The sequence below is a fragment of the Heliangelus exortis genome, chromosome 21 (assembly GCF_036169615.1).
Source record: "Heliangelus exortis chromosome 21, bHelExo1.hap1, whole genome shotgun sequence".
NCBI lineage: Eukaryota > Metazoa > Chordata > Aves > Apodiformes > Trochilidae > Heliangelus > Heliangelus exortis.
The window spans coordinates 4,075,856-4,089,607 of NC_092442.1; the positions used below are offsets into that span (position 1 = coordinate 4,075,856).

General features: G+C 43.1%; 1 protein-coding gene and 1 long non-coding RNA gene across 8 annotated transcripts in view; one reads left to right on the forward strand and one right to left on the reverse strand.

Annotated features, from left to right (window-relative positions):
* COL26A1 (collagen type XXVI alpha 1 chain) overlaps positions 1–13,752 on the forward strand; it is a 155,083-nt gene that overhangs the window by 84,844 nt on the left and 56,487 nt on the right. The gene's annotated exons all lie outside the window — the stretch shown is intronic.
* LOC139805976 (uncharacterized) overlaps positions 6,973–13,752 on the reverse strand; it is a 42,506-nt gene continuing 35,726 nt past the window's right edge. The window contains exon 8 of the long non-coding RNA XR_011730067.1: positions 6,973–13,226. This is a non-coding gene — a long non-coding RNA (uncharacterized lncRNA). The remainder of the gene's footprint in view (positions 13,227–13,752) is intronic.

A 13,752-nucleotide genomic window follows, 5' to 3' on the forward strand; every position in this document is an offset into this window, starting at 1 on the left:
TGCCTACAATGAGGATTTGACACGATGCCACTTGGCACTCAGCCCCCAGCATTATGGGCTAGAGAAAGCAGCAGAGGCTTATTCCTGCTAGAGCAGATACTTTCCAGGTACTCCTTCCTTGATCCCTCTGTCTGTCTTCTTTATCCCAAAGAGCAGGAAAATCATGATAGAATTAAAATGGGATTTGCTTGCTGCAAAATCCTTAGCAGCTGTCTCCTCAAAGGCTGTGTTTTAGCAACCTTCCTATGAGGATTCAAGAGGTCAGTGGAGAGGTGCAATAGTTGGTTTTTAATGAGATAAGAATTCATTATATCCCTCTCTCCTCTTTCTTTATTCTGGCAAATTCCACGCTCTGATTTCCATAAGAGAATCCTAGGTGGGTTAACCAAAAGCCATGTCAAGCATGTCTGCTCTTTGTAAGTTTGCAATAAAGAACAGAAATTCCTTATCAGTTATCCTTACCTTGCAAGCTAAGGGGAGTAGATGGAGGACACAGGGATCATATTGGTTACATCGGATCAGATTAAATTCCTGTCTTGATCTCAAACTTGGCTGTGACAGTGACTGGGAGCTGATGCCTATGGAAAAGTGTGAGTAAAATGTAAATACATAGTAAGACTTCTTACCACTCTGCCAGCCTACAGCCAGCAAGCTATGTCTTAAGCCTTGTCCTTAGCTGGGAGCTGATTTCTTTCCCTTTCCTAGCCCTCAATGTATTTTTCTGTGACTTGGTCCAGCCCTGTTTGAATTTGTTAAAAATTTAGTCAAGTGCAGCATCCTTGGCATGATGTTCCAGTGCAGCACCCATGACAAGCTGTTACACAGCTTAACCACATGCTGTATGAAAGAGCAGTTTGCTGCCAGACTGTGATCTTGGTCAAGGCTTTTTGTTTCCCTGTATATGAAGAGGGGATTAAATGTTCCTGTTTCACAGGGAATTGAGAAGATAATATTTATATGTTGTTCAGATACTATGGCTGTGAGAGTCAAAGAAACAAAGATAATAAATTAAGCAATTTGTTCTTAATCTGATTCCTTTCTGAATTCCAAGAAAGCAAGCTGTAAAACCATGCTGCCTTTCTTTTAACTCTTTGTAACTGAGTTTCTCTTTATCATAAAGAAGATAAAAAATTCTAGGCAGTTCTCAGCTGTCTTTTTCCCACCTAATATTTGTGCCAGACTATCTGTTCATGTGGGTTTTCCAGTGTCTGCCTCTGTGATGCAGGATGCTTTAATACCTTTCATGGGAGACCTTTAATAAAAACTGCAGTGGAATACTCAATGTCTGTTCTGTGAGCAAGGTGCCTGACAGCTGCTAACAAACCCAGCAGATGATACTTGAGGTCATCATGTGAGCTCTGAGACTCTGTAATGGAAGGCAGAGGCCACCTGAGAGTTGTCAGGTTCAGCAAGAATACACAGTCCTCATCAGGTTCAGACACAAGACTCCTCCATAACAGAGCTTAAAAAAAGAGAGTCTGGTGTTTCACTGATTAAAGAGTCTGAATGTCTCTCATTCCCATGGCCAGCTCAGAGTGTAGTGCTTATCTCTAAAAAGAAGGAAAGAAAAAGGAGAGAAATGAATGCTGCCTTGGTATCAAGTCTGTCCTGGTTGCTGGAACATTCTTCAGGCTGGGTGACACTCAGTGAAATGGTCTTGAACTGAGTGCATTCCTGTATTTCAGTGGGGTTTTAAAAGTTCCAAAGAAAAATGCTGCAAGTATTCATACTGTGAAGCTGTGGCCCTGTCTGCTCTGCTCATGCAGAGCAGAAACTTGGGCTGATTTATCCATGACTTCCATTTTCTCTAAAAGTGAGAAGGGGCATTCCTGCACCTTTCCATTTGTAACTTTATGGCAGAAATGAGGTGAGCTCATTGATTTGTGGTCAGTGACTGTAAATCCCTTGCATTCCTCATGAGCAATTTCTAGAGCTCTCAGAGTTCACCCCTGGAGCTGTGGTGTAGGCTCAGTGGCTACAATGGGAGGTTAAAACTGATTAAACTATGGAACTTGCAGTCCTCTGATGTTTCCAACTGCTAAAAACTGCAGGAAGTTTTTAGCTCCTTAGTGGAAATGGATGGCTGGTGAGAGCAGTGTCCAAACAGAAGTGAGTGCCTGCAGACTGGGAAACCCAAACTGGAGAGGTGACATTGCAGGTGCTGGACCAGTTCTGGGCAGGACTGGGAGCTGCACTGATGGGAGGCATCAGTCTGCAAGTGGCAGTAGCACTTTGGTTTAGCTCTGCATTTGTTTAACCCAATCTGCTGCTATAATGGGAGGTGAAGGTTTCACCCCGGCTCTTTCTGTTCCCATTTGAGGTTAAGATTTGGGAAGGTGGATATATGGGTATTAGGAATTGTTTATTTTGTCTTTGTTACTATTAGTGCATATAATTGTTGTTTGAAGCCCTTGTTTCAATTTTGATCACTTGAACAACTAAACAATTCTTTTAGAACTGGAGGTAATCTCTGCTTCTTGCCAGATCTGTTGTTGGAAAATAATTGAAGCAGCAAATTACAATCCCAACCACCAAACAAAATCAAACTCATCTCTCTCTTTCTGGAAAGAGAAAGAGGGGAAAAGAATAAATATGCACCAGTGAGCATTAGTTTTGGATCCAGCCACACAGATGGGGTTGGTTCCTTCATGTTCATCCCCCATTACCAGTTATATCTTGTGAATTTCCAAGTGAAGCCCAGTTAGCAGCAGCAGCACACAAAACCCCATAACCCTTAGTTATTAATTCTCTCTTCTCACTGACCTGGCTCTCCATAAATCTTAGGCCTGGAATTTTTCTTCCTTTCTTCTCCCTCTGCTCCCACCTCTTTCCCTCTTTTTTTTTTCCTTTTAAATTAAACACATTCCATAGAGAGGCCAGGAGCTCAATGCAAGGCTCTGCATTGATGGGGCTTCCTTTGGAATCTGCAGGCTGATGAGATGCCTGCCTGTGCCTCAAGTCTGCAGCAATAAGTAAGGGGAGAGAGACATCAACCTGTGGCTCCAAGCACTCCCTCTTCTGCTCCAGAACCACTTTGCATTCCTGGTGATCAGAAACACAGAAATCATCTTGGTAACTGAATAATTAACAGCATTTTGTCATTTGGGATGGTATGGCTGTGAGTGACACATCATGAAACATCTCTGAAAACACCTTTTCATTTCTTGACTTGTAGCACTGCCTTTATGTTCCCCAGAAACTCAGCCTCAAAGCTGGGCAACTCTGTACCAGAATTTTTTCCCCTTCCAGAAGAAAGTATAAAAGGACCTGGGACACTGGAAAAGAAGATCTTATGGTCACTGATTGAAGTCAACTGAAGTGTGGCAGGAGGAAGCCTCAGGGTTCTAGGTGCTGGAGACCCAGCTAAAAAATAACTTAGTGAATTACCCGATATCTTACCTATTAATTTTGCACTTTGGGTTTATTGGATTCGTTTTTCTGTAGCTCTAAGACAACTGGTTTAAAACATTGTAACTTTCTCAAAGAAGTCCAAATACTTTTAGCAGATGACTTGATCTTTCATGCCAATGAGCCTGTGCTGTTGTCTCTCTGCAGTTTCCCTTTGAAGGAGTGCCCAGTCCTGCATGACAATAGCTGAAGGCACAAAGTAACTTGATCAAAATTTTCAGACATCTTGAGGGATCGAAGGTTTGTCCCACCAAGAAGAACCACTTTTCACCTTTCCCTCACTTCTGCCTCTTAAAAATCCTTAAGGAAGAAGAGAAAAGCCTCAGTCCTTAATTTATATTTAGAAGCTGACATTTCTTTTTCGAATCCCTTTTGTGGCCCGGCCAAACTCGGAGCCCACGCTGACAGCTGTGAGTTTGTACCATCGATTTCCATGTAAATGTTCCTCAGATAATTACCTGAGGGACCACGTTTCAAACCACAACGTGTGGCCTGCAGCCAAGGTGATAGAGATCTGGCATGGTGTGGGGAGAAGGGTCAGTGCAAATCAAACACCAGCCCCATTCCCCCATGACAAGGAAATAAAACCTCCACGTGCAGGCATGTAGAGAAGCTTCTCCTTAGTGCCTTAACATAACCAAGCAGGGAAAATAAAGTTGGCAAGACAATGCAGCTGTGTTTATTAGGCATTTGGTGCCCAGCAGGTCTCCAGCTCTTCCACATTGCAGTTTTCATTAATGCTGCAGCACTGCAAAGCCTGGCTGCCTCTTTGGTTTAAGAGCTGAAAATCTTTTATGCTGGAGGCATGAATAAAAAGCAAAGGTTAACAAATGTCACATATGGCTTTGAGCTTCTTGGGTGGAAAGCTGGGGGTTTGCTACACTCCTCATGCAGTCAGTGTAAAAAATAGGATCCCCCAGACTGTAGGAGCTAGGTTAGAGGTCAGTTACAGTGAAAAGAGTCACCTGCTCCTTGTCTTTGAGCATGAAGAGAGAGCAGAGTGACCACCCCTGGGCTTTGGTGTTGAGGTAAATCTTCCCCCTGTGCTGCAGGCAGGGACTGATGGTTTGCAGGCAGCACAGCTCCAGAGGTGCTGCATCTGCCTGGGGCTTTCAGATCTCAGTACATCCCATGGTGTGCTGCTGAGCTGGTAAAATCAAACCTGTCAGGCAAAACTATAAAACCCTGGGGTGCTGGGCCTGTTCTCTTTGCCCAGGGCATAAATCCCATTTTCTAGTTTCTTTTCTACCAACAAGAGCAAAGGGATAAACCCAGTTTTCATGGCCAAATTGCTTCATACCTTGTTCCACAAGTGACTCCTGTGGTGTCAGCTGTATTCTGTCTCAGTGTCACTCTCAAGAAACTGTTGAATTTTAATGTGTGGAGTGGCTCTTCACTGTGACAGGAAACTGCAGGTTTGGTTGTCTTGTGTTCAGTGGGCTGCAGGAGAAAAAAAGCTGAAGGATCATGGTGTTACCTGACCTAGCCACACAGTACCCACCCAGGAAAGTCACAGCCCCCACTCGTGGTGACATAACCTGGGAGTCAGCTGCAGATCAACTCAGGGAGTAGAAGGCAGGAATTCTTCCCATATAAAAATTCCCAGCAGTGTGATCTAAATAGCTGTATTTAGGCATTTAAACCACAACTAAGTGAGTGCCCCCAACATAACAGAGCAAAAGGAGTGTGAGGAAGTAGCATAGTATTTGTTCCACATAAAGACTAAATATCCATTATCAGCAATCTCTTTGGCCTGCTTCCTCTGTTGTTTCTTTCCCTCTGGAGATTTGGCTATTGGATTGATTTGCTGCCTGACTCACTGTCTTAGATTGAGATACTGAGAATTGCTGACAGTATTAATAAAATTAGTGTTAGGGAGGATGTTTGAACATTTGCCTTTGACGTTTTTAAGGGAGAGAGCTGACATTTAGTCTACATTAAAAAGTTACTGAATTCCCTTTTCTTTTCCCCTGACCAAAGTCGTGATAGTTTGAATGCAAAAACTTAGTCGTGAATTAAAGAACTTGGATAGCAAGTTTTGGGCTTTCTTTGCTGAGAACCTCTTGCTAGTTAAGGAAGCAGTAGATATTCAACAGAGTTCTTGGGAGAAATATTTTCACAAGAATGTAAGATAAATGTAATGCAAGTGTCTGTAGAAGTATTGCTTTATGATAGTGCAGGTTATTTTATTTTTTTTCTACTTCAGGTGACATAGAGGTCAAGCTGAAATAATGCTCTTTGAGTCAAAATCTAAGAACAAGCAAAGATTTAGTTTTTATTTTTCAAGAATGGTTTTCATCATTACTTTTAAATGCAGTTGCCTGGCCTTTAGGCTGTGTGATTAACTTTTGCTCTCTGTGGGAAATGACTGAATTCAGGAGACGTTTGTTTCGTGTCATAACTGCTCTGTACATCCTGCACTCCATTTTCCTGTGGCATGGTTTATCCCCAGGTAAAAGCAGCTGACTTAACTTTGGTTTTGCTGAGGTCTGCAGAAAGATAACTTTCCAGTAATTATAAGCAATCTTCAGTAGCCTTTCAAGTTTTCATTCAGTTGTTTGTTGCTTTGAGATCACGGCCCAATGGGTATCCCTGGGTGATGTCCTGCAGACTGCCTTTCATGTTCCCTTTCCCTCACCCTTGCAGCCACTGCTATGCTCACTGTCCACGTAAACTGTGAAGGCAATTGAAATATCTTCCAGGCTTTAACTCTTCCTTGAAAGCTGCATCTTTTCCAAGGACAGGGCAAGCTACTGCAGTTTAAGAAAAGTTGAGTTCTGCTACAGAACAAGTGCAGTGCAGAAGTGCAACCCTGCCAGCCTGTCTGTCCCCCTGTTCAGCCTTTGGGGTTGGAACTGGCATTTCTTTGTGCATGTCTTGTTTTGAGATCATATATGCAGGCTGTGCATTGCAATTAGCACAGCTAATTACTCTTCAATGGATTTTAGGTAGGGGAATCACTGGTTGTGTTCAAACAAAGCCTCTGCAGGTCCCAGCTGTACATGTATGCAGCTGAACTCCTGCTACCTTTAATACAGGCTGAGTGCCAGAATCTAAAGAACATTTCCTGCTCCCCTATATGGAGTATTCCTTGTTCTGTCCCACAAAAGGTTGCTATTCTCTTATTCATTTTTTCCCCTTTCTCTGGCTGCAAAAAGTATAAAGGATTTTAGTGCAGAATTTCTGGAAGGTTTTCTCCCCCTCCCCCATTTCCTGAAAAGCTTGTGTATGGAGTGAGACACTCATAAGCTTTATTGAGATAAGAATTTAATTTATTTACACTTCATTGCTCCAGGCATGGCTACAGACTGGTTTAGAAATTTGCTGTTCCAACTTTAACAGGTCACTGCATGGAAGGGAGCAGCTGAGTTTTCCTCCAGAGCAGCCATCAGCTGTTGGAAATCTCTTGATACTTCCCTGGCTTCTCCAGATTCAGCATTAACTTCTCCTTCCTGTAACAGGAATTCTATGTGCTGTAGACTCTACAGTTAGCAAAAGGAGTAAAGTATGGAAAAGGAACACAACATCAATAGCAGTTTCTGGTAGGGCTGACAGGGGCCACACCATTGGTCTGACTCTTTTTCACCTTCATTCAGACAAAAAAGTGTAAATAAAAAACACTCTCTGACTTCAGCATGGCACAAGGTTTCTGAAGTGACTTCTGTGGCTCCAGCAAGTAGGCAATGAGTTCAAAGTCAAGAAATAGAAACTCTTCTGTGTGCTATTACATTGCTTTTCCTTCTCACCTCTTCCCCTCTTAAAAAGAGCCTCCTTCATTTTGTAGCCAGTCAGGTAGCTGAGGTGTGAAGGCAGAAGCCACATTTCTCATCTCACAGTGATTTAGGACAGGATAATTCTTTTGGCTTTGCTGCAGGTACTTCTCATCCACACAGTCTGACCTGGATATGTCAGACCTGGATGACAACACAGACAGGGTGTGTTATACAGCAAAGTAACTTTGTCTTCAGAACAGTATTTCATTGTTGCTTGACTGTCTTTGGAATAAAATGGTAAAAACCTTGCATTAAGTAGTACTTATGTTAATTAATCTGTGAGAAATTCAAGCACCTTGCTCCTTTGGGCTGGAGGTCTCACTGAGAAGTAAGAGTGGCAGCCCTGGTGACTCCTTTGAGAAGCTGAGCTCTTGGTTGCCTCTCTCCTTGACTCGATGGTGCTTACCAAGACTCTTGCTATGAACTTTGAACTGTGATTTGTTGGTCTTGAATGTCTTAAAGGCTGTGGGCAAAGCTGTGTCACAGAAATTGCAAAATGCAGGAGGGCCCCCAGGTGAGCAGTGCTGTAAGTACTGTCAACTTACAGTTTTTAAACTTTGCAGGGATTTGATTGATGGTTTGCATGTAGTCACAAGCAGTATCCTTTTTTCATATAACTTAAACTCATTATGGGAAGAGAATAAAGTGAGAAGGGGAAAGAACAGGGAAAAAACCCTTACTGTTACCTCTGCTGGTTGGCAGAACTTGCCATTTATGACCTGTGAAAACCATGGCAAAGTAACTGAAAATGAGGAGGGAAGAGTTAGTGACTAATTCAGTTAATATAAAACTTTGTCTGTATGCTCACAGGGGGAGATTTGTTTGTTGCCTTGATGATAAAGGGGGTGGATCCTGCTTTGGTGTAAACTGGCTTGGTTCCCTGCCTTGGACATGTCACTGGCCTTTTGTCTGGTGTCTTCCAGGCTGGGAGAGCCACAGTTCTATGAGGTAAATGTGACCTTTTCCTCTTGGCCTTCCAATATAAGATAGAAGAGAGGAAGTTATACTTCTTGATAGCCATATAGGTTGTAAGTAGCTTGAAGAAATTCAAGAGATGAGGTTTCCAGATTCTTTTTATGCATTGTTGGCTGGTTTGGGGCACTTTGTCTCTTTCCTGTGTTCTGAACTTCAAGCTGTTCATTAGAAGGGAAGAAAGAAAAAGCAGTTTCCTCCAGTTAAGGCACTTCATCATCTTACCAAGATCCACAGATGCAACCCTCTGAGTGGCCTGTGGAATCTGAGAGACTCAGCTCTCCCTGGAGGACATTAAGGGATCATCGTTCACACGTCTGGCTTCTGTAATGATGAATGGGATTATTAGAGAAAATCCCCTTGTGAATCAGTGAATCTGCAATCATGTGGTTCTTTTGCCTATGCATTTAGACTCCAATTCACAAAATAAAACAGCTGGACTGGCAGAGTCAAGTTATCTGGGGGAGGGTCACATTATATTTTGCTAGCAAAGCAGTTGTAGCTTGGGCAGCATTTTGTGGCTTGTCCAAATCTGAGGTCATCACAAAGAATCTTCTAAATAATGGTTGTTTTTAAAGCTCATGTCAGTGTTCTCATGCAACGTGTGACTTTGTGGTACAACTTGCCTTCTGAAACTTTTCACAGGCTGCTCAGAACACTCCATGTCCTGGCCAATGCTAAACGTAATCACTTGTTAATTGAAAAATGATGAGGGAAATTGGTAGCCCTCTATAGAGTGAAATATTCCATGGACATCTGGTGTTAGATGCATGATTCCAAGAGGTGTGAAATGAGAAAGCAATTGTCTGTGCCCCCAGGGAGCTGTAACAGTCAGTGATGTTTTCTGGTCAGGGAATGGAGCAGAGAAGGGTGCCCTCACTTCTGAAAAGCAAGGGCAGAGTCAGTGCTGAGGGAGAGGATTCTCCTCCTTACACCGTGAGGGAGCAGGAGCTGAGGACACATTCTCTTCTGCAGATGTAAATGGAGCAATCTGTCCCATCCAACTGTGAGCAGGAGGTGGCTGGGCAGGTATTTCAGCCACTGACTAATTGAGACATCAACCAAGCTTCAGAGATTAAAAAAATGTGATTTACCCCCTGTAAGCAGAGTGAGAATGCCATAGGCATTCCCATCCCATGATTTTGAGTTCATCATCCACTGGCTTGTGCTTGAGCTATAGGGTGAATCCAGGCATGCTATCCAGCTATGTTTAATTTCCAAGTTGGGAGTATTTAATTTATTTATTTATTTTGTTATGTGTATGTTTCTTGCTGTTGTTGAGCTGGTTTCGGTTTTTTGCTTTTTTTTCCTTTTATGTTTCTTCAATACCAAAGGACAAATGGATGCTCAGGGACTAACTTAAAATACTGCTACTAATAATAACAACTTACCCTCTGTGCTATTTGCCAAAAGTTGAGAATCAGCAGTGGTGAAAGATGAAACTGCCCCAAGTTTCTTGGCAAAAGTGATGTAGGCAAATGTTTCAAAAGTAATTTCATTTTTTGAAATCTGCTTCCTGGAGATTGTCCTGTGGTAACATTTGCCTTCTAGATGTCACCAGAGAAGCACTGGAATTTCATTGTAACTGAAATTAAAGAATTTTAGGATGTAGAGCCTGGCTGTTAAAGATATCCCCTCTCCTCCTCTTCTCATCAGCCTTGCAGGCATCTGCTGCTCAGTCAGTTCTAGCATTTCTCAGTCAACATCTTGCACTGCAAGCTCAGAATGATTTGCTTCTTCCCATTCACTGATAACACCCTTGACTCCTGTCCTGTTTGTCATCATCATCTTGGCCCTTCAATAACCTTTTGTGGTTTAAATATTTTTAAAAAAGAGAAAACAAACCCAACTGTGCTTGTGTACCAACTGCCCTGGCAAGGTAAATAGTGCTCTGGTACTAACAGCAGTGAGACCAAGAGACCACTCAGAGCAGGGCCCTGGAAATGCACTGAACAGCCCTGCAGCCCTGAACATTCCCTATTTTTGTGTGGGAATACTGGAGCTCTTGAAGAAGTGTTGTACTGATACCTTGGCAAAATGTGTCTTATGTAAGAAAGAGCTACTAGCACCTTTCTCTCCCAGCCTTATTTATTCTCTCTGCAGCAGGGCAACCCAGCTGAGTATCTGCCTTCAGGTCTGCTTGTTCTGACCATGGCAAGCCTCCTGCCCAATGTGCTTGTCCTGGCACCACTGTCACTGGTGGCATGGGAGCTGCTGCCCCCAAAATCTGGAAGAATGGGGGATTTGGGATGTGATCAGAGCTGATGTTGCTGTTCCAGCCTTTGATTGCCCTGCTCTGGTTGACACTGGAGAGGACTTGCTTGTTTAAAGGCAGTGCTGGGTTTTGGAGAGTTTTCTTACCAGGAGGTTGTACACTCCCTGCTTGCTCCCGAGGTTCTTTGCCTTAACCAGCTTGTAAAGTCTTCAAGTCTGCTGTAGCAGGGTAGGAAGAAAAAAAAAATGTTTTTTCAAGTTTTTTGTGCACCTATCAATGCTATCCCACCTTTAATTTTGCATAATATAGTTGTGGAGTATGAAACTCATGTTGCTGTTGGTCATTAGATGAGTTCAGCAATTCCAACATTATCCTCTATTTGTAGTCTTGAATTCTGACCTGTAGCTTTCTGGGCAAGCAGAAAGGCTTTAACTGAAGCACTCACAGGAAATTCATTTGTGCTTTTTCATGAGCAGCTATCTTGAATCTCCCTGACACTCCTGGGAGCAGCATCACGAGATCAGCCCTTGGTGTGCTTCCCTCCTGCAGCTGGATGCCTCTCCTTGGGGTATCCTGTGCCTCAGTGAGGGGGAAGAGAAGTCTCTTCTCACTGGAAAAAGAAAGCTTGTGTGAAAGCTTTGACTCAGAGAATGGCCTTTTGTGAGAGGCCATGAAAGGAGATGGCTGCAAGCTGACCTGTTCTCCTAGAAGTCATCAAGTGGCTGCTCTGAGTTGCAAATCAGAAAGGAAGAGGCTGTTTCTCTGAGCAGATGAAAATACTCCAGGCTAGGATCAGATTTCCAAGAAGTGTCAACACCTACTTACCATGTTCCTTTCCTTATCTCCCTCCAGCAATCAGAGGTCCTGTGGAACACCTTTTTTTTCAGGGAGTCAAGATGCAGATTGAGAAACCCACTGCAGCAGATTGTGAGCAGGTTTCTGGTTTGACTTTTCAATTTATGTCGCTGAAGACAAATTTTATTATTAAAATCTTGGGCAACTCAGCAGTGGATTTTTAGACTCTGACTGGGTGCCTGGAGCTGCATTTCTTTGAACTGTCTTTTAGAAGAACTGCAGCTGTATAAATGGAAGGAGACTGTGGAAAGAAACTATAAATATGGCTTTATTAAGGTGGGTTTTTAAATCAAAGTGACTTTTTGAAATATTTTAATGAACCTTAAAAACTATATTCCAGGTCTTTCCAACAGCTATGTTACTTTTCAGCAATGGTGGAAAGGGGGATGTTATCAAGGGAACTGTGGCCTTTGCATACATGGCAGTGGATGGGGCCTTTTCCCATGAGTGTCTTTAACCTTGACTGGCTGGACAACTTAAAATGACCAGGGGCTGGAATGCCTCTTCTGATTTCCATGGTGCAACCTACAGCTGGGTTTTACAGGGCTGGATGGTGTTGATGGCTGAGGAGTGAGGGACTTTTTTATTTATTTGGAGACATTTGCAGCTTTTTTTTCCACTGGTCAGTGGTATATTGTGCCTCACGAGGAATGTGACAAACTCAATGTATGTTTTCTTGTTAGAAGTTAATTGAAAACAACAATTTAGCACATAAAAAATGTGCTAGCATAGCTTGATGATGGTTTAGTGCCTTATATTCCCCTCATGTTCTTGTCACAGATGGTTTAGACTCTTTTTGCTTAAGTACACGTGGCAGGTATCTGAAGTCCACAAGCCAACTGGTACTTGGAGTTGGCTGTCCTGGGAGTTAAACGTGGGTTCAGTAAGCACCACTGAACTCTTATTTCCTTAGCAGCTGGGAGATGATGAAACTGTAAAGGAAGTTGGGGCTTTACATCAGAAAAGGCACGTCCATTCCAGCTCAAACACAGCTCCTTCTCTCCACGTCTCAGTGATTTCAGAATTGGCCTCAGTGAACACCAAAGTGACTTAAACTGAAACAGGACAGCTGGGGGAGTGGAGCCAAAGGGTAGGTGGAGGGCTATGGGCTGGCATCAGGAATTCAGGGCTAAACCACTGCCCCTTCTGTCTCACTTGTTCTCTGCTGTAAGGATGTGTCTTTGAGGAGAACACTGGACAAGGCTCTTCACTGAAACCCAAGGTCAGAGCTTTTAGGAAGTCATTCAGGAAGCTTCTCAGTAGTAGTCCAAAGAGAGTAAAAATAGCTGTGATGGAAGCAATTTTCCTCAAGGCACAGACACAAGGGTATGCACACATGTATACACATCTGTGTAAATGAATGTGTAGAAAGAAAAAAAAAAAAAAGCCCTGGAGTGCATCATCCAGAGGTGGTCTTAGCTGGGATTTCCATTCAGCAGAGCCTGACATGTAGAAGCTTAGTAGTAACCAGATTGTTCTGTTTGAGGAGGCAGAGGTGTTCCAGATACACTGTACCATCATGGTAAGAATGCCTTTGTTTTTGGCACAAAGGCAACAGACCCTCTTTTTATTTTTTTTCCTTCAAGTGTCACATTTTACCCACTTGCAGTTTCCTGCTTGTATGTTTTGGCTTTTGACCAGGACCTCGGGCTACGTGTGCTCATCTGGTTTTGATAAAACATTGAACTTAGACAATACATCTTCTTGGACATTTCTTCCTGTTAGATTCAAGTGTGATACAAAGCAACCAGTACTTGATCAGTAGCAGACACTGTTTCCATCAGGCATTGTTGAATGTTCATCAGCCAGGAAAGGACTAGAGAGAAATCTTGCCACAGACCAGTAAGTGCTTCCTTTTCTGAGCCCTTCTTTTAGCCACTTTAGCAAAGTCCTAGGCTGTAAAGTGTGGTGCCCTTTTGAAGTCCAGATCCAGGTATTGGGCTGTAACATCAAAGTTATCTGGGTGGTGTTTAGCTTGCTGCTTTTACACTCTTGCTGGTGTGCTAAGAGAGATAAAATGCTCATTGGATACTTACCAGTACAGATGAGTGGGAGTAGTGAGCTCATTAAAAACCCTCTCCTTGTCCCAACACTTAAGTAGTGTTTAAGGAAGACAAGAATTTGCAGTGCAGTAATATTATGGGTAAAAAGTGGAGGAAAAATAGCATTTCTTATGGTCTGCCCAAGGAGCATGTGTCTGTGGGAGCATGGGAGTGGAACAGGTGCTGGGTGAAGCTCCATGGAAGCTGTCTGGTGAAGTTGTTCCCTGTGCTGTTGGAAAGCTGGTGTTAAAGTTGTTGTGTAAAGCTAAAGATGCTCAGACTTCCAGACCACCCCTGTAACCTGAGCTGAGGATCTGACAGAAGTTTATCCAGCAGGGGGGAAGCTGGGAGGTGCTGTGCCCACTTTTTTGTTCTCAGGATTTTTCTCTCTTTCTGTCCCTTCTCCCTTCATCCAGTGGGACGAAAGTTTCCTGCATCCCTCTGCAAGCTTCCTGATATATCCCATTAAAATATCTCATTCCTGTAG